The sequence below is a fragment of the Zonotrichia albicollis genome, chromosome 1, assembly GCF_047830755.1.
Source record: "Zonotrichia albicollis isolate bZonAlb1 chromosome 1, bZonAlb1.hap1, whole genome shotgun sequence".
Taxonomy (NCBI): domain Eukaryota; kingdom Metazoa; phylum Chordata; class Aves; order Passeriformes; family Passerellidae; genus Zonotrichia; species Zonotrichia albicollis.
The window spans coordinates 105,348,309-105,372,584 of NC_133819.1; the positions used below are offsets into that span (position 1 = coordinate 105,348,309).

The 24,276-nt window shown below is 37.8% G+C and overlaps 1 protein-coding gene across 11 annotated transcripts in view; it reads left to right on the plus strand.

The window, feature by feature from the left end:
- The window catches only part of DLGAP1 (DLG associated protein 1), a 399,529-nt gene that overhangs the window by 87,298 nt on the left and 287,955 nt on the right, over nt 1-24,276 (plus strand). For 3 of the 11 annotated variants that reach the window (XM_074549033.1, XM_074549016.1, XM_074549025.1), the window contains one exon: nt 18,788-18,882. The exons of the other annotated variants lie outside the window; for them this stretch is intronic. The gene's annotated coding sequence lies outside the window, so the exon portion shown is untranslated. The remainder of the gene's footprint in view (nt 1-18,787; nt 18,883-24,276) is intronic. 11 annotated transcript variants of the gene reach the window in all.

Sequence of the window (24,276 nt, forward strand, 5' to 3'; positions counted from 1 at the left end):
TTTTGTCTGATATATCTTGGAAAGTGTGTCATTTCACTAATAGAAATGGCATGGCAAAGCATATAAGCCTTATTTTAGTGCTGTAATAGTTAAATCAATATCAGAATTATCTTTTGTATTGCTCTAAATTACAGCCAGTAGTTTCCAGAGGAGAGGGGATACCTCTCATACATGATTAGCTTTTGAAGTGAAAAGAATGTGAAGGTTCCATAATTAAACCTTGGCAAATCTTGCAGTCCAAAAGGAGCATGGTGCTTTCATGCCTCTTCAGAAATAAGACACGTTCCTTTTACAGTGTTTACTTGCAAATTTGCAATTGAAATGGACACGATGTCTTCCACTTCAAAACCTATTGATATGACAGGTGTTAATTCTTGGGGAAATACCAATATTTTAATATTCTTTCAGTGTGCTTCTATTTCAGCACTTTAAATTGAGTCATTAAATATTTCTGATGGTTCTAAATTTTTAGAAAAAAAATAGTTCAGCCAAGTCAGTAAATCATTTTGTCATTAGGAGGGCCTTGAAGGATTGTAAGGTGATGAGATTTATTCTTGCTTCATGTGAAAAAATTACATTTGCAACATGATAGATCACCTCTGGAATTAAATCTTCCTTTGAATCGGCCATCAGTGCAGAAGACAATGAAATTACAAAAAGCAATATAAGTATTGGAATGTTAAAATTATAGTAATTCATAGTTTTAATCGTTAAGTAGCATTTAGACTACTCAACTAAAAGAAGAAAGGATAGAATGTGCATGGGAATGCATGAGCAAGAGGTACAAGGGATTTCAGGGCATTACAACAATAAATGGGGTAATATCAAACAATATTGGTATTGTCGAAAGTTACAATATGCTAATGTTCTTTAGGAAGCTTGAGTTTAATTATTTAGTGATTTTACCTTGCTCATGGAATATTATCTTTTTCATTAACTATATCCATTGCAAATGGGATATCTCTTTTCTAGGCAGCTTTAGTGCAATAGTTAACCACTAAAAAGTCAAAGAAACTAAAGGAGGGGTTGATAGTAAATTTTTACATGAGTAGGAATTTATAGATGTGTTTTTTCTATGATGTGGGTTCTTCTTGAGCTTGGAGAACTTCAATCCAGGTGACTGCATCATGTGTCCTATTAAACACAGCAGTGGTCAACAGACAGCTCTTTACTCCCTTATTTTCTATTCCTTGTTTTATCACAGAGCAGATATGCTATGGAATTGACTTCTCCAAGGCTCCTCAGAATAATAACTGTTGGAATTTAAGTCTGGTTGAGGCTTCCATTCAACAGGGTAAGCTTGGTTGGGTGGTTCTTCCAGAGAAGCAGTTTGCAATTGCAGGGACACCATGTTTCTGGACCTTAGAACTTGTTCTGGCATTTGCAACAGGCCAACGTAAGTCACTATGTGGAACTTTCATTTTTGTAGATGAATAGGCTGCTGGCTCTGTGTTTCAAGTATAAATTCAGTTTTATGAAAATAGTCAGAATAAAGTTAAGATGAACTCTTACAGTTACTAGCATCAGAGGAAAAAGTGTTAGGTCATGTCTAAGGCAGAATTAGACAGTGTATACATAAATTACAGTTAATAAGTTAAAATAAAATCTAATGTTGCTATTGGATTGTCTCTGTTAAAGGAGCTTCATAAATATTCAAGGTTTATTTTAAACAATTACTGTTCTTCCATTCAGCGCCCATTTTTGTAGTTCTTAAGTGAAGTCACCCCAGCTGCCTCATCACCTATATTAATGAAACATAATATATCTACGTGTTTCAGAACTGAAAGTGAAGGAAATCTAATGATTGTAATCTAACAGGAATTGAAAGAAGACTAACAGATCTGTATTATGTTCAATAATACTTAAGGAGACTTTGTCTCCCTTTTTACTTAGTTATTCCCAACAACCTCTCTTCTGAGACTGACCCCTGCTGGATGCTTTATTTTTTTTTTTAACAAATGTGTCATCAGAGCTTTTTTAATTATATAAACTCTCTTCCTAGGTGGCAAAATTAGTTTGAACCTTGACTGTAATTTGACAGTAAAGCTCAAATTCTTGAGAAGCATTAAAGGTTTCTGGGAGAAGGATGTGCCTAACCATAACATTGGGATACAAAAAACTTGAAGGCTGCAAGGCAAACTGGAATTTGGTAATTTGATTTCCACTAATCACACTGGCACTCCTGTGAATGGGTGGCCTCTTTTCTTTGAAATACAAATATGTGTCTCTCAATGAAAAATTATTTTCAAATTAAATACCTTTTGATTACAAAAGGCCAAGCCATTGGAACAGTCTGAGCAGTTCTGTTCTTGGTTCAATAAGCCCCTAAATTTTGTTGATAAGCCTTTGTTTAGACTTTAGCTCTATCTCTGGCATTTACTTAATTAGATGAAGTATTTTTATGTGTTTTATGAAACACTACATTTATTTCAGAAAAGATGAGTCGAGGTTGTGAAAAATTTGCAGTCCACTTACAGTTGCAGTGTATGCAGTTAAAAATTCTGATATCTTAATATAACCTATCAAAATCCTTAAAATTTGAAATAAGCTTTAAAAGTATTTGAACAGTTTACAATTTAAAAACTAATTAATATTGGAGGATTGACCTGTATATGTAGCAAATAGCTAAAGTCTTGAGTTTCAATGATCATGTAATCTCAAAAAGTTAGTGTCTTGAATTTTTAACATTATTATGAATAGAGAAACTATGGATTGTACTTGCAATTTGTCCCTGCTATTCAAAACATAAGCCTTTTATCTGAAGGCTGAATTTGGCTGATGTTGGCAGATAATGACTATATTTCTACTGTTCTGTGGCACCATAAAATGTAGCCAGTTTCTCTCTTGCCTTTTTTTCTGAGCGAGCACTTGGTACCAAGCACAGTCATGGACCATTGGTCATTCTTGGGGTTCTCTGCTTCTGTTTCACAGCATCTCAGTGTGGCTTTGCAGCAGTAAGGTGGGAAGGGAATTTGGGGGAGGAAGGAGAACCGTTGCTGAGAGTGCAGCAGAATTATGAAAATCACATGAAGAAATAAAGGCGTTCTTCATGCCATATATGAATATGTATTATAATCCTAATAAATTGCTCCATCTTCTCTGTAATGCATGATGATAGAAAGTAATTTTTCATTTTTCTGATGACTAGATGTTTTACTCTTCAGATGAAATACGAACAGCAAAAGTGGCTTTGTCTGTCTTTTCATATCAATAGATAGTACTTTGGCATGAAATAATTTACTGTGGATGCCTTGAACTATGCAAAGCATAGTTTGCCTTGTTATGGGTGTCTCTGAGGTAGCTGGAAATGGTATGCTATGAATTTGTGGGTAACTCATGAAATGATTAGTTAAGTACAAAATGTGCAGTGTACATTGCACATGCATAATTTCCAAAGAAATATGTGATATATAAAATTCTTCATTTTAATAATTTAAATTAAATTATTTTCCATTTATTTTCCATTCCACTGGATTTTGCAGTGGTATTGCTTATTATCTGATTAGAGCAGAAGTGCTTTTACTGACTTACTAGAAAGTGCTTAAATATATATATATATATATATATATATATATGTATGTCTGTATATATATATATATAAATATAAAGTATAATAAGTTAAATGTATACACTGAAAATTACTTCAGTTAGCTGTGGTTAGCCCATAAAAAATAATACTTAAGAGACCACTGTGGTTCATTTCATTACTTCAGGATGTATTCGGACTTTTTTGCTATATTGACATTGTGGAAGGAAAAAGTCTTAACTGGACTAAAATAATCTATAATGCTAGAAAATATTTAATTATTGATTGATTTTTCTTCCTCTACCTTTATGTTCAAAGAATAAGTGTCAGAAACAAGCATTTTCTTTTCTACTGAATCTTGCATCTTTTCATCCAACCATGTAATTTGTGATGTGGTGATTTGCACTAGAAATTTTTATAGTCTTAGCTGTAGCTGTGCAATTCCAAGTGTGGGTAGAGGTAATTTAAAAAGAGAGGCAGTTTTACTTTAAACAGGTGAGAATGATGAAACTCTGGCCTTGTGGATTGAAATGTTGACATGCAATACGATTTTAGTTGGTATTGGCTGATAAAACTGAGCTTAAGTTCTCTCTGATCACATGGCACTTGTCTGCTTCTCAGATTGGCAGCTCTAAGTCCTTTTAAGGATATGAAATGAAACAAATACAGAAAAGGAATGTAGTTTTATTAAGAATTTGCAATAAAATTTTGCTTATAGCCACTGAGAAGTTTGGTTAATCTCTGTAATTAATTGTATGGTAAACATCTACTCTTTACAATCTTAGATTGTTTTTCATATTCCGCTAAAAGAAGTTGGATGATTTTTCTGTCATATTTGTTCACTTTGTTGTGTTTTTTTAACGTAGCATCACCTAAGATCTGTTGCGTATTTCTCCAGGAAAAAACCTTTTAAAATATTTCTGACTGTTGCATCTTAGTTCATATCTGGGTTAGCCACAAGTGAAGCCTCTTTATTTTTGTACCGAAATTTGCAGATTTGTTTTGACATTGACTCTCATTTCAGTGGACTTACACTGACAGTGCTGGTCATTTTAGAAGCAACCTGGCATCCCCTAGAAAGTAGGGACTGTGCAATGAATGCTTCCATTGCAGCCCCCTTCACTACCTGTAGCTTATTTATGAGCAAGTAATGCAGTAGAAAAGCAGTGAGCATAAATAACATGATACAGAGAACGTACTTAAAATTAGGATCTAGAGTGCCTGTACTGCCTCTGTATTTTTGGGTGTCATCTTCAGATTTATTCCTGTGTGCCACTAGAATTCCATCTCAAGAGTCTGAGGCTGAATTTTGGAATTTATATTGATTTATTGGGGTGCCTCACATCCCTCTCGATAATGTGTATGCTGGTAACTCCTCCTCAGTACATTAGAGTGCTCCATTGCTGCTCTGTCAAACTGCAGTTCTACGAAACTGAATTGCATTTGAGCATCTGCTGTGGTCAACCTCAGAATATTTCTACACATGTTCCTAGCTTTCAGCATATTTTAATGTGATATTCACTAGAAATTAGCAATGCTAAACAATTAATCTCACAGAAGAAAAAACACCCTAAGAAAGAGAAAGTATAAAATGCCCAGATTGATCATGACAGCATAAATCAATCCTACTGAATTATTGTGGGAAGTCCTTGTTTATCATGTCTAAAAAAGATAGAATCTTTTTCCAACCTTCTGTGAATGCATATCATACACTCAGACTGTTCATTACAGTAAAAAGTGATAGGCCTGAGTGACAACTGATTTCCTTTTCGACTTGCAGGAATAACAGTGTGGAAAATAGCCATATGAAATGGGAAATTTGGGCAATGTGTCATTAATAGGGAAGGTAACTGCTGTGTTGAAGTAATTGTCAGCATTAGCCAGAAACAGTTTCATATTTCTGGTATACTGAGTCTCTCAAAGAGCACTTTAAAGCCCCAAACCATAAGTATTTTTTGAGTCACACAGTCCTGACAAACTTCCTGTGAAGCTGAAGTTTCTAAAAAAGTTTTGTCTCAATGTAACATATTGTAAAATTTTCCCATGTAGGCTACAGGAGAACTTTGAGAAATATAAAGTCTGGAGGACCAAAACATCCTTTCTTTCTTTCTCAGCAAATATGTGTGTTCATCAAAGGTGCACAACACTTGCCTTAATGTTTATGCAAAACTGGATCCTTCCCTGCTACTGAAACCTTTACATTGATCATGGTCATCTTTCTGACATCTTTCTGAAGAGAATGTGAGGCTCTGTGGAGATTAGAATCTCCCAGGGCAGCCTTTCCTTAACCATTAAACTTGCATGGACAGTACAATGACAAATATGAACCAGTTTAGTCATTCTGTGACTGATTTACCAAAACCCAGCCAAATCCCATGTGACACCTTAGAGGGGCATAAGGTCTTCTCTAGACTCTGCCTTTGAGTATATTATCTTTTGGCACAACATACAAATAACCAAGAGCTGAGCTCCATTCCCAGGAGCACAGTGGGGAGGGAACAGGGCCTGTTTCATTGCCCCTGCTTTATACTGATTTTTTTTCCCCTGGCCACATTTATTATCCATAATTATTGGATAATTTAATTCAAGGCAGTTTTACTGCTAGAGCATCACAGAGTGGCCTCGGTGGTACCCAGGAGACACTGTCTGTTGTGTAAGAGAAGGAATTGAACAATGCTTTCTCTGTTAATGGACCAGAACAACCTAGGCCACTCAAACTTCCTGAGCAAACATCTCCTGAGTATTAACAGTTCCTATTTATCTGCTAATGGATAAATTAAGTTATGCAGAACCATGAATATCACAGAGTCCCATAGCACCCTGTGGTACAGACATCTTCTCTTGCAATGTGTCATTTGCATACTTCATCCTATTGCTTTTAACTGGGTCTTATGGGAAGAGGAAATAAAAATACAGGATGCCTTTTTTTGCATAAGTTATATTTTTTTAAAAATTAGCAGGTGCTCACAAAAGAAAATGAAATAACTTTGACAGATTTTCCTCTTCTGAATTCTCTGGCTCTAGCAGAAGAAAGCTGACTACATGGTTGATGTTTTCTAAGTGCTGAGTGTGATATTAACATGAGCTTCATCATTAGCTGATGTTCTTGTTATGTGTCATTCATACTTAGCTGTAAGTATCACAAAAATCTAATATTTTATCATTCTGAGTCTAATACACTGATTTTTTTTAATTGATAAACATAATTCTGAAACAAAATTCTACTACAAAGCTCTCTACTTTATAGGGCACAGACGTTTTCATTTAACATGATGATAAAGCTGCACAGCAGCTTTGGAGAGTGTGATTGTTTACTTTTTCTACATTTAATACCTTGGTAAGTGATACCAAGCGTAGCTGAGAGCTCAAACAAAATAAAAGCTATCCATGTTTATTACTACAGATGCCTTTTCCACTTCCTGCCAGTCTGTTACTTAGATGTCCTGGTTTTGGTGCAACAGAGTCCATTTTGTCCTTTGTAGCTGGTGCAGTGCTGTGGTTTTGGATTTAGTATGAGAATAATGTTAATAACACTCTGTTTTTAAGTAGTGCTGACACCTAGTCAAGGGCTTTTGAGTATCTCATGCTCTGCTAGTGGGGAGTTGCACAATAACCTGGGAGGGAGCACAGCCGGGACACCTGACCCAACCTGCAAAAGGGGTATTCCATGCTGTAGAATGTTGTGCCCAGTATAAAAGCTGGAGAGAGTTGCTCAGAAGCCACTCATTGTGGTTCAGGGATGTGATTAACATTAGTCAGTGGGTGATGAGCAATTGTATTATGCATCACATATTTCCCCTGGGTTCAGTTACTCCCTTTCCCTCTTCTTATCATTACAGTTCTTGTTATTGCTGTTTCTGGTATTAGTATAATATTATATTAGTATAATATTATATTAGTATAATTGTATCATTATTAGTAAATTATTATTAATATTATTTTTGTTATTATTAAAGTTATATTTTGGGGTTTTTTTCTTTTCTTATCTAACCCCTAAGGTTTAGATTTTGTTTCCATCTCTCCTGCCCACCTGGGGGTCTGATACAGAGGAGTGAGCAAGTGGCTCTGTGGTACTTAGTGGCCAGCCAGAGTGAAACCACAACACTCATCTTCCTTTCTTTTCTTCATCCTTTCCTTTCTTCATCCCACCAGGAGTGGGTAACACTGCAGGTTCCTCAGAGCAGCTCCTGTGAGTTGGAAGGGCTCACTCTTCTGCATCAGCTGAGGGTGCCCCTGAAGATGAACGCTTCCAACTTTAAGAAAACTTTCTTTTATGATTGAGTGTACAGCATTATATAATCTACATTAGATAGGTTTTAGTCTTCTCACTGCTGCTGTATTCAGTGTGCATTCTTGTCACCCCAGAAGAGCGCTCCTGTCTTCATTTTCTTTGCCAGTCTTTCCAGCTTGGTGGTTGCAATTTTGATTACAGTTTATGCCTCATTTAACCTGACTGTCCTGAATATCATCCAGTAAACAATAGCTTATTTTTTAGGATTTTCTAGGATATTTTCTTCCTTGATAACTGTGTCACTCCTTGCTAGATAAAATTGTCTCTTAGTTTTAGATTCAGTCTTTGACTTACATCTCTGTAAGATCTGCAAACCTATGAGGAGGAAATGTAGCTCCTTTCCTTCCTGTCAAAAGTCTGTGGTACTCTATACCCCCTAGAGTAGTGAATCTTTCCTTTTCAGTATAAAACTTTGCCTTTTTTTGTCTATAAACTTTTAACTAAAGGAGTTAAGAGAGGAGGCGTAGGGAGGAGGTGTGACTGTGGGTGTTGAGGGAAGGAAGGAAAAGGATTTGAAGGAAGTAAGTCATGGATAGTATGTGCTGAGGGTGCATTAGCAGCATGCAGGTATTTCTAGAAAGACATTATCCCTGCCAGCATTTGGTGGTGATCTGAAGGTAAGAATAGCTACATGGTGGCCTCAGCTGGGAAGGATCGGTGCATGAACTTTACCTTCAGAGCTAGGTGATGTTCTTCCAGCAGCGTGTAGCATCTGAGACAAGGAGGGATTTTTGCAGCTCATGTCGAAGGAAATCTGTTTTATGTCTCTGTTTTATGAGAAGCATTAGTTTGTAATAATATTAATCATCATTTTGGCAACTGCTTGGGGGTAATTCTATCAGCTTGCTTGTTTTGGAAAGACCAGCTCAGCAAAGTAATAAATAAAATGGACAGTGTTGTGGTATAGGCTAGCAGAATAATAGGAAGGTGTCTCTGTGAATTCCTTTCATATTGACAGTGCCTCATTTCCAATCCTGTGCAAATAATGAGAAAAAATTAGTTGTGGCAGACATTTTTCATAATGGAAAGGAGCTTGTAAATGTATTAGAGAACCACAGGCACTTTTATTCCTGCCACAACAAGGCCCCTACTTTGTTACCCAGTCACACCCTCCTGTTAATTTTCTTTTTCAAAGACACCTTTACTTTTATGGGGTTTTGGAAGCACAGAGGGAATTTATTTGCAATGCCAAGGTGGTTACAGTGAAGATGGCATAGTGCCTCTTAACTGCTAAACAAAAAAATTCAGTTTGGATAAGGAGCATGAACTTAGAGTAATCTGCTTGAATGTTCTTTCATTATCTAAGATAGCAAAATGAGTAATTTTTAACATTTTCTCAAGGGAATTAATTTACTGTTTTAAAAATGTCACAAACTATCTTCTTATTTGCAGTAGGTTTTAAATGTTCTGATGTAGTGCCACTGCTGTAGGTTAGTGATGTTTTACATTTCTTTAAACTGCACAGGTTTCCTTAACACTGTCAGAGACTGTGTATTTGTGTTGTACATGCATGCAGGTATTGTTCTGCCTGATGGGGAGTGCAAGTGAGTTAATTTGTCTTCAGTGTTTTTTCTTTGAAGAACTCCGTAAACAAAACCAAACCAAAGAAACTGTATTGACTGATACAGAGATTGGTAGCAGGACTGCCCATCAGTAGAGCTTAACACCATGTCCTAAATAGAGACTAATATGAGCAAATTAATTAAGCAATAGGCTTATTATTATTTGTTTGTAACTAGAATTTGCACCTTAAAGACCTATCCCAGCAAAAACTCATGTTTCCAAGTTTTTACAGATGAAAAGGAAGCTATGTAAAATGCAAAGAATACCAGCAAACCCAAATACACTACTTGATCTATGTTCATGTTCCACGTGTGAATAAAACAGGTGAATAGTACTGTTTCAATAGATAAAATTTACCCTGTCTCCGTGTGCAATGATGTTAAACATATATAATATTCCCTCCAAAAGTAAACACACTCCATAGGGTGTTTCACTGGAATAAGATTTACTATTCATATTTTGATTTTATAATCCACATTTCTTAAATGTCTTTGTAATTTAATAGATGTCATTTAAGAAGAGAGAAGCCTGTGCAATTCATTGAAGCTATATATACAGCAAAGCTAATGAAAGCAAAAACCAAACAAATAATGTGGACATCAAAAGTCAAATAGTCAGCTGTACACCTCTCTCCTCACTATCCAGACATTAAGTCCTTGTATAAAAGCATTCATCCACAGAATCACAGATCACAGAGAGGTGATCTGGAAGGGATGTGCACGGCTTCACGCTTGCCCTGCACTCAGCAGTGCAGCAGAGCTAGCGAGGCTGGAGACTGTTCTGCTGCAGCTGACAGCAGCAATTTTCCGGTGCACAAAGGAATTGTAGCTTGTTTTCTGAGAGGTGAAGCAATGCTGTTGTCCCTTGGTAATACAGTCTGTGTCCCTGGAATACAGCCCGATGTGGAGCAGTCATCAGGGAACTACAAGGAATAAGAGTTGGCCATATGTACATCAGAACTGACAAGAACAGTTAAAATGGGAGCAGGATCATGGGCACTTGAGAAGTGTGTGAGTTGTATTGATAACATGACTTACCCATGTTTCATCCATTAACACAGACTTATTTAGATGACCCATTTTTAAATCAAGAGTCCCACATGTTATGTAAACATGCTATTAAACTTCAAGAACCTGTTGGAAAGGTTCCCAATTCTGCCTTTCTCTATCTGCATTGCCAATGCCTTGAGAAATCCAAACAATGTTGTATGTTTTTAGCATGGCCTGCCAGAAAAGCAAACAAACTCAGGACAGAAGAAAGTAAGTTGATGTCATCCTGCTTATAGGATATGACAGCACACTGAGGCATGGACTTAACATTGACTGAGCTTGAAAAAGAGCATAGGCTTGGTCATGGTTCCCCTTTTGTTAGCAGCTTCTCATAGGGTGAGAGAATGGACTGGTAATGAGTATGATTGCCTGTCTCTGTTGTTAAATTCCATGTTTAGGTACCCTTCTCTTCAGTTAAACAACTTTATTCAATAATTTCTTTCCCTTGGAGACTGTACTTGAAGTTCAGAGAAGAGGAAAGATCAAAGGATCTTCAGTGTGCAAAGCCCCTGTGATGGAAGCAAACTGACTAGATAAGACAATTCTAGATGGTCTTAGCAGGCAATTGAGGTCCTGTGCTGCAGAAGATGACTGAGAAAGTACTTAGAAAAACAGAAAAATAGGACTGGATCTTGGCTGGTTTATACATACTGAGGCACTAACTAGAGATTAAAAGATGAGATAAAACCTTAAAAGGTTTGCATGACACAGTTGCACAAATGTGGGCTGAGGCTGGGCTGTCAGATTGGCTGATTGGTAGAGAGAATGGTCTTCTCCTTTAGTAATTGTATTTTTATTTCATGATAGCTTGAAGGAAGGGCCTGGATGACTACACGTGTGTGTTTTATATGCTGAGACATTTTATAAGATTCTGAAAGGAATTCAGGCATGAAGTGGTTTGGATCTGGTTGATTTTCGGGTTTTTTTTAAGTCTTACAATTCAAAAGATATGTGTAGGTATAAGAAACAAGTGAAAGAAGATCATGTAGAGAATAAAAGAGTTCTTGTTTTAACCAAAGATGATGTTTAAACAATTTTTTTTGTTACAGTCTTTGAATATAAAGTGAGCATAGACAAATACAAATGACTGTACAATGACAAAGATGATACGTTGTGACTTAGAGGAGGGAAAATGCTTTGTGTTGTACATATTTTATTATGTGTATAAATATGCATGCATAGAATTAGAGCCCCAGAACTTTTAAATTAAGTGTTCTTAAGGTCTCCTGTTTAGCAGGCTGGTTAAGAAGTAAAAAGTTTAAGAACAATGGGAAATTGTGAAGAGTTTCATAAGAATATGGTTATATAAACCTATATATAGGCCAAAATTGAAATCTAAGCAGCATGAAATATGTACAATTTAGCTGAATGTTAGTCAGAATGTTAGCTTAAATGGTCACTTAATTACAGAGACACCCTCGCTCTAAATATCCTGTCTATAAATGCAATGCGTATTTAAAAGGGATCATCAAAGCACACGTGTAACTATTAAAAAATGTGGTGTACAAGTGTTATATTTATCTTATTGGTGTTTCTCATTCATAAATTTCCTTCTAAAGTACAAAGTTTTTCTGTACAGATTCAGATTTTTAAGTTAGTGAAAAGTAAATGTTACAGGGTCCCTTTCTTTCTTCCTTCATCAGGAAACTAAAACAAGTAGCACACCTATTTCCCATCACACTCTTTGATTAGTTTCACCTCCAAAGGAGACTTGTGCTCCACAACATAAGGACTTTCTGTAGAAGCACTGAGAAAGCCCTTAAGTTTCAGATAGTAGGTGCGTCAGTAACATTCCTGGTGACCATGAAGATGAAGTCTTTTGAAATGGGTTACATAACTTGCTGCAAGTGCAGAGATGGCTTGGCATACATGTTTAATGGTTTCACCTGTGGTGATGCTTGAGGGCAACCTCCAAGCATTAATGCTGAACTCTAATTAGTGTAGACAAGATCACAGCACTGGATTTCAAGGGAATGCAAGATAACCTGCAGACAAATTACCAGTGAAGTAACATGACGAGTTCTGACAGTATGTTCAAATCATGTAAAAAAAAAATAATCCATCAACTCCAACATTTTCTAATATATTGACTATCAAAACATTTTGTGCCCAGTAGGTATCTAGACTTCTGGATAAGTATAGAAGTGGCACTGTAGCTGGAGGGTTTATGGTAATTCTATAAGCAGCAAAGTGTCTCTGCAAAGGAGAGATAAACAGCGAGTAATCCTCATAATTCCCCACTGATAGCCTATCCATCTCTGCTATAAATTAGAAAGCCCAGAGATTAGGAGGGCTAGGCAGGGTGTAGCTCACAGCATTAATCACAGTATTAGGACAGCACTGTGCTTGATTTCTGTGTCCAAAGCACTGGTGTTTCTCTCTAGGTTAAAATGACATAACATAGTTTGGAATACATACTGTTCAAGCTGCCTGCTCAATGAAGAGATGGTTTTCCAGAAGACATTGTCAAACACTTCTTAAAACTAAGGTATTGACTGCAGACTGGGGAGTAGTGCAGTACTTTTCACCATGAGGGCTGTAGCCAAGATTTTGTAATCTCTTCAAGTTTCTAAATTCAGATTTATTTACTTAATATGTGTTCAGCATTATTCAGATGGATCAGGGTCAGTTTGTCCTAGTACTTCTTGATTCTAGGAGGATACTGTGCAAATGCATCTGGTCTTTTGAAATCTGCATGTGGCCAGACAGGCAGAACAGGTAATGTGATTGTGTGTGTACAAATGCCTATTTAAGCATAAAACATGAATGGGCACTTTTAGAAATTAGAGGTTCGATACTAGTTCTCACAAGCACATGGCTGAACTAAATAAAACTAATATGAAATTTTCTTGATAAAATTTTTTGATCTGGTAGTCAGATGGAGAAGGAAGAACTGTGGCTTGGCTTCCATAATAATGCAGCAATTATTCCAAATCCTATACAGCTTTTTATTTAAAGTACCAAAAATGGGTAATTTAGTTGTCTGGTTTTTATTAGATGATACATCAGGTGATATATTTTATTTGTTCAGATCTCCACTCCCTCATTCCAAAGTCTTTTTGACTACATTGACAACAATTGTACTCTCAAAATCTAATTGATGCACTTATTATTGTCACTTCAGTTTTTTGAAATGCCTAGCTCAATAAACTGTTGCTTGAGAGGCCATTTTGAGAAACAGTAAGGCTTTTCCAAAACTGAAAATGCATCAACAAATGTTTTATCTTTACATGCACAGTAGCAGTGTACAGGACTTTGGGGACGCTGAAAGTGTTTTCATCATGTTTGATCACCTTACTTTGGAGTGATGATAGGGTTTCTGGTTTTGCAGTCATGAGAAGGGCTAAATGGAAATCTCTAGAGAAAGGAACTTCCTAACAACAATATGAAAAATGTCTGGTCAACATAGGGAGAAATACACTAATAAATGTTCATAGGGGAAAAAAACCCCAATCTCTCTGAAAGGGATAGAATTTTGTGGAAAAAGGAAGATTTTGCTTCCAGCGTTAGAGATATTGTGGAAGGATATGAATTGACATAAGACTGATAAAATCTAATAGGCTACAGGAACAGATGTTGGCAAAAGAAGTATCATTTTATCATCAGCACACAGTAATTTAGACTCAGCAGATTCCATACCAAAGTTGAAGATTCATGTAATTGTAAATAAATATCTGCAAGATGACAGCATAGCAGAAGACAGTCTCAGGGACATGTTCTTTAAAAAAGCCTCAAACCAAACAGTTAGAGGAAATATACCCTATAGGGTAAATATAAAGTTCATAACAGAGTACTGTGGAAGATAAAGCAAACCATCGACCCACAAAAGCAAAATCTTCCAGCAAAAGGTAAGGCAGGTATGTAAGACATCAGTGGAAAGAAGTTTTGCAAGACGAATCAAAAAGGAAATGTTAACACTGGATGACAGCAAAGGAATGCATCTTCAACAGCATACAGAATGTCTTTATTCCTTTATGAAGCTAATTTCTGAAATATATTCACAGAGCTTTGAATGTCAGCATTTTAATGATAGTGGTCTGATCTACCCTTCCCCCCCAGAGATGTTTCAGAAGAGGAATGGAGATTTTCAGACAGCTTTTTTAATAATGTTCATGGGGTCTTCTACACCATATCAGCCACCACGGTTTTTGTGTGTGGACTACAACCAGCAGAGTTTCTGGTGGGGAGGTGAACTGGGGCTCTTGCATTTGTAGCCATTGTTCAGCCTGAACAAAGAGGGCCACTCTAACTGAACATCAAAGAAAATCAACCAAAGGTTGGTGTTGAGACCTTGAGCTGTTTGAAAAACTGGCAGAAGCTGTTAGCTAACAAACAATCAAAATTCTGTAAAAACTTTTAGAAAGGGATGTGCTTCAATTTTAATTATCTTCTAGTTTGCCTAGGAGAAAATTGTGTTCCTGATGGTAGAGTAAGTGGAAGAGAAATCACCATCCTGTTTACTTCTTCAGGGAAACTTAACAAGTGTGGAAATACACTAGAGAGCTCTTAAGATCCCTTTTTCCCTTCCAAAGTGTTTTCAGAAAAAAACAAATTAAACCCAAGCACATAGCATCACTAGTAGCTATTTCAATGTGGATAAGTGAACATGATATTTAGACCATGGATCTAAGGCATAGGAATTATATTCCAGTTGTATTTTTATGTCTGTAATTCTGGAATGTGTTGTAAATTATTTTCAGTTCCATTACATTCCAAAATGTTCAGCATTTCTCAATCAAAGCAATGATGCCACTGGTTCCCTAGTATCCTCTGTTCTGAGAATTTTGTCAAATTAAATCAAAAGTCTTGTTCAGGCTTCGGATGACCTATGAAAGGTTTGAATGATTCTATCTGCTCTAATTTGTTATCACATAGGAATTATTAAATTACAAAGAAGGTAGGAATTCTGGGGGGACTATTTGGTGGTTTTAACCATTAAACAGTTCTTTAGTTTTTCCTGTTAATTCTGCATTTTCCCAAGCTCATCATAAAATAAAGAAAGGGTACTATTTCCTGCTCTTTATCTGTGCAGTTATATTTCATTGACTAGACAGAATGGAGTGTCCTGAACAAGACAAGATCATTGGCAAAATGTGTTTTCATGTAGCTGTAAGGAGTATTATAATGATCAACAGAGGGCACAGTAAGCTTACAGAAGCAAGAGTATGGTGTCTCATACCTTTTCAGACCTGGTTTTGCTAACCTCTCTGAAATTATTTTGGGGAGTTCAAGTCATTTATTAGTCTTGGTAACCTCCATGCTTGCTTTTGATTTATTTTTGGTCCCTAAATTTGGGGCATCTTATAGCAGCCTGGCAGTGATGGATATATGCATTACTTTTTTGTTCATGACATCTCACTTTCAAGTTATAGGTGCCTGCTTGAGGCACTAGTTGGCAAAAATTCAGGAATCTTTGTCTTGCTATTCTCTATTAGAAAAAAAAAAAATCCAACCAAAAAAAAACCCCAAAAACCCAACCCTGAGAATGTGAAGCTAAATCTCTTCTCTCTTTTGATTAAGAAAGAAATAGGAAAAGGAGAGACTCACTGATGAAATTTTCTAGAATAGGGTTACAAACTCTAGCTCAGTACATGTTTACACTGTTATGACTGGAAATAGAACTGAAATATGACTTCTCTGTGCAATGTGGTGCCTGAGCTAACAAGCCCTATGAAGATAGCTATGCTGCTTCCAGAGACTGCAGCCACTCCACATATCCTGCTGGGCTGTGTGGATTTTCAGCTGAGTTCACTTCTAGTTACAAATATCAGCTTCATTTACTGATAACAGTTGTTAAGTTTAAAGGGATCCAATGTTCTGGTGAACTTTGAACATGGTGAGGATATCCAAATGTGGGTACCTTCTGGTCTTGTAAACCTAGGAATGGAAATTGTGTTAGTATGTCGTGGTTTAGGAATGGTATTCCCCAATTTAGTATTCCCACTGAAACTCTCCAATCCATGTGCTTATTAATAACTCCTTTTCCCTCACATCTCCTACCACGCCAGGCTGAAGAGTAGGACTGGAGGCACAAAAGATGAAGACCATGGGTTGAAATAAGAACAATTTACTGGAAACAGCAATGAGATAAATAACAGTTACAGCAACAATACTAATAACAGTATTAGTATAAGAAAAAAAGCCCAAACAATTCACATGTGGTTGCTCACAACACTCCACCAAAACCCCCTAAAATACCTGACCTCTCCCTCCTCAATGCCATGCCATCTCTGTCCCTGGAAAATGAAGTGAGTTGTTGCAGAATAACCTCTAAATTCCTAACCATGCTCCCTCCTACTGCAAAATTTCACCCTGTCCTGGCCAAACTCAGGACAGAGTAGAAATGAAAATACAAATTTTTTATAAACTTTAAATATTATAAAGGTTGTGTGACTTTTAATTTAACTAACTCTTTGAAAACACAGCTGGAGAACAGAAAATTGACATTTAAAACAATCTGGTATACTATGCCAGGTACTTATCTAGATTATTGGAATTAGTGCAGTCTGGCTGGGAAATTTCACTGTAACATAGCTACCATCAAGAGAGAAGAATAAGTGTGACTAGGTAAGTGGTCAGCAGTTGTATAAATAAATTGAGCATGTCAACATCTGCGAATATTCCTTTATGCACATTTACAAAGGTTATGTTACTTCCACGGGGGTACGATAGTGCCTGGCAGGGCCTGAAAAACACCTGTGAAAAGGAATTATGTGTATTCCTGAGGGGGATTGCACTAAATCTGGTGCTTAAAGTAATTAAAAAAGTGAAAATTCTTCTCTAATTATTCTGCTTACTGAGTGCTTACTAACTGCTCTGTACATGCAGTTTTCCAGGAGAACTCAGCCCAACAGTATAGGTCATATCTGGCTCTTCATTCACATTAGATATTAATGCTGTTTTAAAACAAGTGTTTCCAGTAACACTGTGGGCATTGTTCAGGTTAACAACTGGCAGTCTAAAACTTCTCTACATTGAGCTGCTCACTTTCTTGCTATGTTTTATCTGAAAATTCTCAAGTCTGGCCTGTCAAGAGACCCTACTGCGACTGGATAATTCATGTGCATAATTTTGGGAATCCCCATTCTCGGAAGTGGTGTGTTTTCTAAGTTACTGTCAGGTGCTTTATTAGCAGAATCCTTTTCAGAAGGGTGAGGTATCATTGCTGGGCTTCATGAAGTGTGTTAGATTTTCTCATCCTCTCCTAGTGTATTTTCGCATGCTTGTTTTTTTCCACCACCTTCTTAAGCAGTTATCATTCCTGTGATTCCCTTGAGCCTTACCGTGCTGAAAACTGATTTTATGTTGACTTAATTTTGCCTACTATCCTGAAAACAAAAAAGTTTTTTGTCAGGTATTCCATAACCCCTCTTGAGGGACCGAGTGAGAAGGGAAGCCAGCACACCCAGTTGCATTTTGGGCAACTCAGAAGTCCACCCAATTTAACCCTCCACACTCAGTATATGGAAAATCAGGAAAATGGAGGTATATACACACTGGCTTCTTGTCCAGAGTGGGAAGGCAATGTTTTTCATTGAAATAAGTATCTTCATTCAATTCCTGACAGCTGTTTGCCATACTGAACTTTGCACAATAAAATTTTTTTTCCAGGTTCTGAAAAACTCTTCATGTAATTGAAAGTATTCTAATGCAGAGAAAGAAAAAAAAATATGGGAATAAGTATTTGAATAATACGTGGTAGTATATTTATTTAATTTGAGGAATGTTTGCTATTGCACAATTTAAGACTGGTTTTACCTGGGACTTCATTGTGACATTATAAAATTGGGGTGTGGGGAATCTTTGTCTTTGCTTCCGAGAAAAGCATTGTGTTCTTTTTGCTGTAGACCTTTATTCAGAGGTGGGAAATTGATGCTATTGCATTGTCTATTATTTTGTAGATACTAAATTCCTCCCAAATACCCTATCTTTAAGTAGAAAGCCTTACGAAAAAAGCAAAATATACTACAATGTGGTCTGAAATTAGGATAACACGTCAAAGAGAAGGGTGTTTTAGGTTATAAATATTCTATTTTAGCCATGTATATTTTGATTATGATTGTAGTTCACTTCAGAAAAACTAATAGTCTCTAAGACTATGCAAATGTCAGCCAGTACAGAATTCTCAGGATGCAGTGCTGCTCAGGATTTCAGATGGGTAGTTACTGGGGAAGTCGGAAAAGTGTGCATATGAATCCAGAAACAGAATCTGCTTTTAGTTGCAAGGGTTGCTTTAGTCAGTGTCATAGGAGATAGCATTGCACCTCAGGCAAGAAAATGTGACTGTTTAATGTTTGAGACAGATCTCATGCTTAAGTCCAGAAACTGAAGTATAACTGTTGTTTGTTTTTATTTTAGCAGGGAAAAGGCAATAATCCCAACTGGCAGTCCAAAAATAACCAGATTGGAGGGTGGAAGGAAAAAGAAGGAAAAGGGAGGACTAAAATGGAGAGGTAAATTGTTATTGTGTAGCCACAGTTCCCTTGCAAGGAGGAGCAGGGAAGCAGCATTTTATCAGGAATATGTGGGAATGTAGTGGTGTATGGTGACTGCAAAGGAGGAGCAGAGACACCACTGCTACACCGTAGCATTTGAAATTATTAAAGAGATTTGTGGGAGAGAAAGGGGAGTATCTCCAGTTCTCCTCTAGAGATGTAAATACCTTGTGGTTTGTTGTGTCATGAAGTTCCTTAAATACCTCCTAAATATTGGACTGTTTCTAGTAGCTCAATGTAATGTTATCTCTCCCCATTTCTATTGTAATTCCTGGTCTCACATCACTAGCTTTAGTCTGGGTGGTTCAAGCATTGGGAAAGTCTGATTCTTTGCAATGAAATTGTGCAGGAGCAGATTCTTATTGAAATTCTTATTTGTAATTCATTTTCCTTGATCATCAGATCAATAGGGGGTGTTGTGGGATTGTGTGGTGTTTAGGCTGTGATATGTGGATATTTTGTATCATCTTTGTATTTATGGAAATGAAAAACCTCGGGCGCAATGGAAGGAAAGTTATGAGTCCTGAAATGGATTTTCCCTTTTTTCTGGTTCAGAAGGGAGCTGTGATATGATATCATTTGAGGACTGGAAAGGAAAGGGGAGGATGGAAGGAAGATAGAAAATATGAGACTCTAAAAGTGCTTGCAACCCAGTCTCAACATCTATTGCTTTTTTTTCCTCATGAAAATAAATTTAAATGTTTCTTCTTAAACATTTAAAAAGTGCAGTGTATTCTTCCTTGTAAATATTGCTGCTAGATATTACATAGGCTGCCATTTTTAAGGTTTGAACCATAAATGCAACACAGAGGACTATTTTGCTAGTAACTAATATTATTTCTTTATATGTGAATTTATTTTTTATTTTATTTTGTTTTATATTACATGTTTGGACTTGAAGCCTTTCTTCTAAATTTTGCATTGGTAATTACAGGAAAAGTTGGTGGTTTTCTCTAGTCATTTATCTCACCTTTGGTTTAAAGGAATAGATGGCAACACGTAATTATATTCCTTCAAAGCTAAGTGGTCTGGAGAGAGCTGAAATAACCCAGACCGTACTGAAACATAGCCAGTGTTTCATTGCAGAAGAAAATGCAAAGTCCTGTGTTTGGGCTGGGGTAACCCTGCACAACAGCACAGACCATGAGGCCAGCTGGCTGGCAACCAGCTTGGTTGGTTCTGGAGGTATTTGTGGATGATGAGTTGTGCCTGAATCTGCAGTGTTCCCTTGCAGACACGGGCAGTCATGTCCCAGGCAGTGTTACCAGCAAGTCCTTCCTTCCCATGCTTGGTACTTGTGAGAGCACATTAGGAGAGCTGCAACCAGTTTGGAGTCCTCTGCCAAAAGAAATTCCCTGATGTGCCGAGCCGAATCCAGCAGAGAGCTACCAAAATGGTCATGGGGCTGGAGTACTTCTGGGGTTATGAGGGGTGAGGCTGAGAGAACTGGGTTTGTCCAGCATTAAAAAGAGATGGCTGATGGGAGGTCTCATTGCTATCTTCACTACCTCAGACATACAGAGGAGACGGGGCCAGACCCTTCTCAGAGGTGTGTAGTGGAAGTGGAAGGACTCGAAGCCACAGACTAAAGAAAACACAGGAAATTGTGACTAAAGAATAGGCATTTGAGGAAATGACTGGGGTAAAATCATGAGAGCTAATGTAGCGTGGGGCTGAGGGGTATCCATCCTTGAGGTATGCAGAGCTTGGCTGGGCTGGCTTTGTGATGGGTGCTTGGACTGGATGACCTCTAGAGATTGCTGCCAACTTAGCTGGTTTAGTGCATACTAGTGAAAGGCCAAGAGGGACATAAATGGGATTTCCAATAGGATTATGCAGCATAGGAGGCATCTCCTTAGAATTGCATGCATGTTTGTGGGGGCTTTTGGCTAAAACCCTGCTGACTCTTTCTTTCACCTTAACTTACTTGAGAACATGCCTGTAATTTCTCCTTTTAAGATGCTTTGATTGTTTGTGTGTTTGTCAGGTTTGCAATCATAACAATTTATCTTTCTTCTCATAATAACTCTAGAAACTGATAAGGGCCTTGATGATCCAATGCCCCATTTCTTTGTAAGCTTTGATCAGTGAAGTAGATAAAAAAATCAATTTCTGAATTATTCTGGTTCAGATTTTGCCTGGATACTGTCTGTAAATAGTAGAGATGATTTACACTTATCTTTCTCTCAGTTTCTGCTTCAGGCTCTCAGCAAGCTCCAGCAGATATGAAATGGGTATGATGGGCTGTAGCAATATTTAGAAGGCTCTGTTCAGAGCTGTGGTTCTAGCAACTTGTTTCGCATGTAGTAATTTTAAGTTCTGGAGGACAAGGTAAAAAGCTCGCAATCTTCCAAAGAGGTGAGACCCAGCGCAATCAAGTCTCTGATGGCACTACTTTGTAAGGGGCATGCAAAAAGTACATTTTCTGTGCTTTACTTTAAATCACTTGTTAGCTTTAAACCCATTTGCTAGACATTATTTACCCTCTGGAGGCTGCTTTCATGGACCTTCTTGAGAGCTGAAGTTACTCAGCAGTTCACCTGCTATGAACCCACATAGATGGGCAACTAAAAAAGAAAATCTCCCAAGCAACGATTTCTATGTACCTATGTGACTTACTTGACTCAGATAGTTTCTTTATTGCCATGTGTCAGTCATCTGCATGTGTCTGGGTTGTGCACTGTGTTAGGGCCTCCCCTTTGAGGAGGGTCACTTGGCATCTCTCCTGAGCTCAGCTGAGGGCAGTTCATTCCTCCTGTAGAAGTCTCACAGTATCCCTCATTTCCTGGGAGCATCTGGAGCATGGTGTGAGCTGCATGAGCTACTCTGGTAGGGGCAGCTCATCCATTGCTGCATTGATGTAGGAGCTGTAGGGCCCTGCTGTGCCCCATCAGATCAGACTTCGTCTGTATGTGCACAGATAAGATGCCAACAAATATGTTGTCACTGCTGAACCAGCTTATCCCACTTGCAGCCTGTTCCCATGGAGAACAATCTCTGGCAGGGAGGGCACCAGGAACAAGTGACAAAGACTGGGCAGTGGCTGGGCTCCTGTCAAAGGGACAAGTAGAGGAACACAAGAGCCTTTGTTGTGCTCAGCACAATGTGTACACATGTGTCCATGCTAGAAATGGAGCATCTTGGGACTATGATTGCAGCTGTGGGCATGGGTGGGCTGATGAGTACAGAAGACTCATTCACTTCACTGATGATGGCCTGGGTAGGCTTTTGGTGTAGCTCATGTTAACTTTGTGATGCAGCCTGGTCAGATACTCAGGGCAGCAGTCAGACACCACACTTTGGGTCACTTCACTGTTTAGTTCCCTTTTTCCATTAAGTAGCTGTTGAAAGTGCTTATGGTCCTGTTCCTGTTCCCCCTAAAGCCTGATCACCCCTAGTGGTGCTGGAGAAACACAGCTTATTCCCACCATATTAGAACAACTTGGATTATCCTGAGAAGAAAGAAAGAGAATTGAAAAAGTGAAGTGAAAGGAGGGAATATCACATTAAATTTAGTTATTTTTGTTTGATTTTGTAGTCAAAACAAAAGGGATTGTTCATTCTCTCTTGGATAAATTGAAATTACAGATTTTACGTATCAATTTAAGCTAGTATTAAACTCATATATAATCAGCCCTAAAGTCTGTTAACTAGATTTGTTCTTAGAAAAAAACAATGAATTGCCAGCTTCCTGAAATGCATATACTTCCTATGAACTACCCAGACTGCTCTAAAGGAATCGTGCCATCAGTTTGGCCAGCTGACAAGGCATATGGCAAACTCCTTTATGATGCCTGTTATCTGTAATGATAGCTGTTTGTGTAGCTGTGCTATTCACTAAGTGAGAGTAGAACAGTAGTGCAGCAATTGCTACTGAGTGGAACAAACTGCAAAAGGACAAAAAAAAAATTAAGACCAACATTTTAGAAATGTGAGAAAAAGAAAAGCAGCATAGTCACCCAGGGGAGTTTCTATAGCAGCAGTAATCCGAAACACCCAGGCACATTGCCAACAGCTCCAGTAGGTTGTTAATCAAAACTTCCAAATCTCCTGCCAATCCAAGGCTCTCTTAGCATCAGAAGAGAAAGCTGTCACATAATGATGTGATACTTAAGTTACATAAAGAAATCTTCAAATTTTTTTGTGAGGAGTATTCCTGTCCTAAACAGATTTTTTTTTCAGACTATAAGAGAACCCTTCCCATTGGAGTTTCAATTGAAATTATGTATTTTTAAACATTATTGCACTTAATTTTTAATAAGCATACAGGGTACTTTTGGATACCCTAGAGAATATATTCTCTTTTACTGGCTGCAATTAGGTGTTCCAGTAGTAAAATGCAAATCTTATAATTCTTCCTAGGAATGGCAAAAGGTAGTAGTAAGAAGATTAAGCAAGTGTCTATGTAAAGCAGACACTTTAATTGCAATGTAAAATTTAAGTAAATTTTGTAAAAGTGCTGCAGTTATCTGTTTAGTTACCAGTAATATATGGCTTTGCTTCAGGCATTGAATTAACTAAAAAATAGCATCAGCCACTTCCTGTTTGTATGGATAGTTGGTTTCTTTATAGTATCACACAGTAGGCATTTTTTTCAGCTGATGCTGACAAATCCCATTATCTAGGAGGTGTTTCTATTGCATAATCTTAGCAGCAGTGAAGGCAGCAGTGATTTCAATCTTTTCCATCTTAATTTTCCGGGTGATGGATTTTTCAGTTCGCGTGGAGGGAGAGGAGAACGCGGCAGGACATAAAAGGAAAGTGCGCTTTTTGGCGTGGTTTTCCATTCCCACTGCTTGCCTGGCAAGCCCTCGGTGATCCCAGTGAGGATGCTGGAGAGAGGCAGGAGGGAGGGCAGGAGGCAGAGGCAGTAACCGCTGGCCCTTTGCACCGGGAGCGTTCCGCAGCACCACGCTGTTCGCTCTGCCACTGGTGGGGTCAGCGCTAATTTACACAGTCTGGCATGTTTCGAGGAGAAGTTCACTGCTGAGGGAATGTCTGAGAGTACACGGGGATGCCAGTGAGCTTGGAGAGCTCTGGTTTTAAGCTGTGTTTTTATAGGAGCTGTGCTGCCATAGAAACTGAGAGACTATACGTAAGCTTTGGCTTTCTATGTAAATAGCCGTAAGTGCCTTTGGCCTGCCTAAATCTTGGGAGAGAGAGAGATTTATGGGGCTTAGGAGAGGAGAAGTTCCCTCCCCCATGACCCTATTTCCCAAAAATACCATATGTCAACAGGATTCTTTTAAGGGAGCTGTTAAGAATATTAATGAAACAAAGCATCCTGGGGTTTTTGTAGGATAACCCATGTCCGTTGATTTGGAGAAAAGCTTTCACCAGTATAGTTTTCAC